Source organism: Trichomonas vaginalis, chromosome IV, assembly GCF_026262505.1.
Source record: "Trichomonas vaginalis G3 chromosome IV, whole genome shotgun sequence".
Taxonomy (NCBI): domain Eukaryota; phylum Parabasalia; order Trichomonadida; family Trichomonadidae; genus Trichomonas; species Trichomonas vaginalis.
This window is the reverse complement of record NC_067206.1, coordinates 14,764,636-14,768,633: the sequence shown is the minus strand read 5'-3', so window position 1 is coordinate 14,768,633 and position 3,998 is coordinate 14,764,636. Positions and strand designations below refer to the sequence as shown.

Below are 3,998 nucleotides of genomic sequence, written 5' to 3'. Positions count from 1 at the left end.
TATTTCATTTTCTCATTTCAATTTCGAAAATTTACAAAAATGTCAAAAAATTGAAGCTGTCACTTTGATGGTAATTTCGTATATTACACTGATCGATTTAGCTAAGTTTTATCTTATATTTTACATAAGAATCTTTAAAAAGGGGCGGCGACAAAATTTTTTGCCAGCCAGTAAAGTATTCATTTTTTTTGCATTTTTCTTTAAAGCTTCTATAACATTAAAAAATCATGGGAATTCTCAAAGCGACAAAAGTAGCAATACACAATGTAAAGCTTAAAGGAAAGATAATTCTATTAATACCTTAATTTTTAGTACTTACGCATTTAGGTTTGCAAATTTAAAACATTCTAATACAAATAGAGGCAGTTTCCAAAAAGTAGCATACAGCATGTAAAAGCTAAAGAAAGATAATTCAAATTAATACCTTTAAAGTTTAAAAAATCTTGATTTTTTCTTTAAAAATCACAATAATTTATTAACTTTAATACCCATTAAACAGCTTAAAACCTTATTACTTGTTTTCTCTTGTGAGAAAGCAATCTAAAAGCTAACAAATCCTAAAAAATAAAGAATTAAAATAATAATTTTAATCTAACAAATTTTCTTCTTTATCCTTTGCACTCATTATATTGCAACTCAAATCCATCATTAATTAATATTCCTATAATACTCTTGCCTCAAACAATTGACGAACAAACTTGCTTATTCTTCATTTAATTACAGACCAAAATCTATTCAAATTTCTGAATTTTTAATTTTCATTTCAATCTTCAATGGAATTAGAAGGAAGAAACTATCTTTACTTGTTATGGATCTTTTGTATAAATTTGGAGTGTAAACAAGAAAACAAGCACAGTATGGATAATTGGTGAACGTGATCAGGAAAAGAAAAGATCTCAGATTTCATTCCACGGCAGAATATTCCAAACAATGTCCTGCAACATTTTTTAATTGTTGCAATTCCTTGGAAATTCAAAAATAAATACAAAACTAATCAAAATATTTGAAGAACATGATCATTCCGCCCCAAATGACAAAAGTCAAATTCGTCTGTCTTTATCGCAAATATTTTAGAAACTTACTTCCAAACAGATGACAATCCAAAGACGCGAGTAGCAACAGCCTTAAATGGCATTCACAAGGATCTTGAAATACTCCTTCTTACAGTCCGTCATTCCAGCAGATGTACGCTCAAAAACCAACATAGCAATCAAACGATTTGCAGAGAGAATACATGCTCTTTCAAACTAGAATATTCTCCTGACAATGTTGTTCATTGCAATCTTTGTTCAGCACAGTATACAAGAAGAACATTCTCCAGATTGATCTCATTGCAAATTTGAAGTCTCAGACAATAATTATTGTGTTTCTATTACGCGCCGTTTGAAGGCAAAAGCTTATTGCGCATAGTATTCAAGACCATTTCATATAGACAGCACCTATAAATTGTTGCGATCAAACATTCCATTAGTATGCATTACGGCAATTAATCAAAGATTTTCACATTTTCCCTTTTTTATATTTCTTTTGTCCAGTCAGACAACTTATCAAAACATTTCAAGTATTGCGTGTGGCCTATCTCAGGACGGGTAACAATTGACCAGAATTACATTAGCATGGACTGTGCTCCACAGATAGTCAAGAATAGAAGAAAAGATTCCACAAGCTCAAATACTTTTTTAGTGCGGAGTAACATATTCTTCGTGCAATTTCTTCGCAACCAATTCAAATAAGGTTTTCTTCTCAAGAAAATTTGAACAATTCTATAAATTTTGATTGAAGGATTTTAGTCTTCAAATTACGGATGCAGAACATTGAGGAAGAAGCAATGCTGCCTATGATCAAGTTCTGAGTTGCTCGACACAGAATCCAACAGCATCTCAATACTTTAACAGACAATGGACGTTACAACATATCAAAGATGGATTGTCGTGACAGGCGTAAGGCGACGCAAACTAACAATTATTGCCGAAGCTCATTTTAGAACACTCAAAACATGACTATTTTCCTGATACGAAAAAATCTTCAGAATGATGATGTTATTATAGAAATTATATACAAAAGTGATACCATCTTTTCGTTATCAAACTCAAAATTGATCCAAAAAATTCCAGCAGATGACCGTAGTTATGTAGGGATTCATTGGAAAAAGGCAACTAACGCAGAATATTGATACTCTTGTAAAAGGAACAAAAAAAATTCCGAGAGTATTCAGATGCTCAATAGATTGCTCAATGCTGTTAGTTTGATGACCTCAATAGATCCCACTAAAATATTATCCGCCTTGAAAAGTATTATTACAAAGAACTCATTTTATTTTAATTTTTGATTTTAATTTTAGATTAAATTATTAAATATTTAATTCTTTATTTTAAGGATTGTTAGCTTTTGTTAATGATTGCTTTCTCACAGAGAAAACAAGTATAACGGTTTAAGCTGTATGTATTCAAAGTTATAAAATTGGATTTTTTAAAAAAATCAAGATTTTAAACGTTTAAAGGTATGTAATGGATGATTATCTTTCTGAGCTACGATGCGTGTATGTACTTTTTGGAACTGCTCTAGTGGATTAGAATGTTTTTAAATTTTGCACGCTAAAAAATGCCGTGAATACTAAAATTAAGGTGATAATTATGATTTACGTTCGTTTAGACTTTACATGCTGTATGCTACTTTTGGTCTTTGAGAACATTCCATGATTTTAAGTTAAGAAAGCTTTAAAAAAAATGCAAAAAAAAAAAATGTAATAAAATTAAAAAAATTTTTTAGTATCGATAAATCGCGAGAATATGTTGTTTTACTTAAGGCCGCTCGCTTCGCTCGGCGGCGTTTAGGTATTAGTTTTTACAACGTGTTTTTCGAAATCTTGTTCTTTTTTTAAGCCGCGAAGCGGAGCGGCAGTTGGCTTTAGTTTCGTAATTTCATACAAATTATTTTCGAATTTTGTTCTTTTTGTCAACGCGAGCAGAAAGCGAGTGGCTTTTTTATTTTTTAAAAAATTTTTTCTTTCTTTTCTTACTTCTTTTTCCCTTACTTACAAAAAATTTGATATTAATTACCAAATCCTCTATCATATAATTAAGAATAAATTAATCCATTTTTTGTTTTAAATCCGACACTTTACATTCTGACATGCTAAACTTGTCAGACTTCACTTCACCCTCACATGGGCAAGTCTTGTGCCCCCTCTCTTTAAAATATAATATTTAATCACTCAACAATTTTAAATGTTTATTTTTGCCGAAGTTAGGCTAGGCTTGCCTTCGGGCAAAGCCACATTCCGTAGCCAACTGAGTCCCGAAATTTTATATTAATGAGTCAACATTTTGATATTTCTTCACCTATAATACAATTGTTCTTGCAATGATATATATACATTTCACCCTACAGATTATTACACTTTAATTTAATTCATTTTCTGATCACAAAAAGCTTCGCCATGACATCCCTGTATATATTAATTCCGAAATTGATGTTGATATAATTAAACAATAACATCTGTTAAGAGAAACAAAATGCTTATTTAACATCTATTTCAATGAATACAAACAGGAACAGAATTGGTAAATTATTTTTAATGCAGATATGGATATACGAAAAATCCTTACATGTCACACAAACAATATCACACAATGGCGATTAATGACAAAGAACAATATAAAAGAAATATATTCCAATAGAATTAATCTGAAGTTGCAATTATCTTATTACAATTTAAGATCATGTATGAAGTATATTGCTGCTTTGTGAATTGGTGGTGATATACAAGTGAATATCATTAAAAAGTAGGACATTAGCTTTAACATTAATTATAATGCATGAATTGGGAAAACATTATATATTTCATGAATATAAGGAATAAAATCCAATTAAATCTGGTAAATTGATTAAAAAATCTATAATAATAACAACAGTTTTCTTACTGATATTGTAAATGCTCGAAAACCACTTTATTTTTAAGTCGAAAAATTTGAAAACAAAAAGAAAAATTTTATTAT

General features: G+C 29.8%; 1 annotated feature.

Annotated features, from left to right (window-relative positions):
* The first annotated feature begins 141 nt into the window (after window positions 1-141).
* Window positions 142-3,187: a mobile genetic element.
* The last annotated feature ends 811 nt before the right edge of the window (window positions 3,188-3,998 follow it).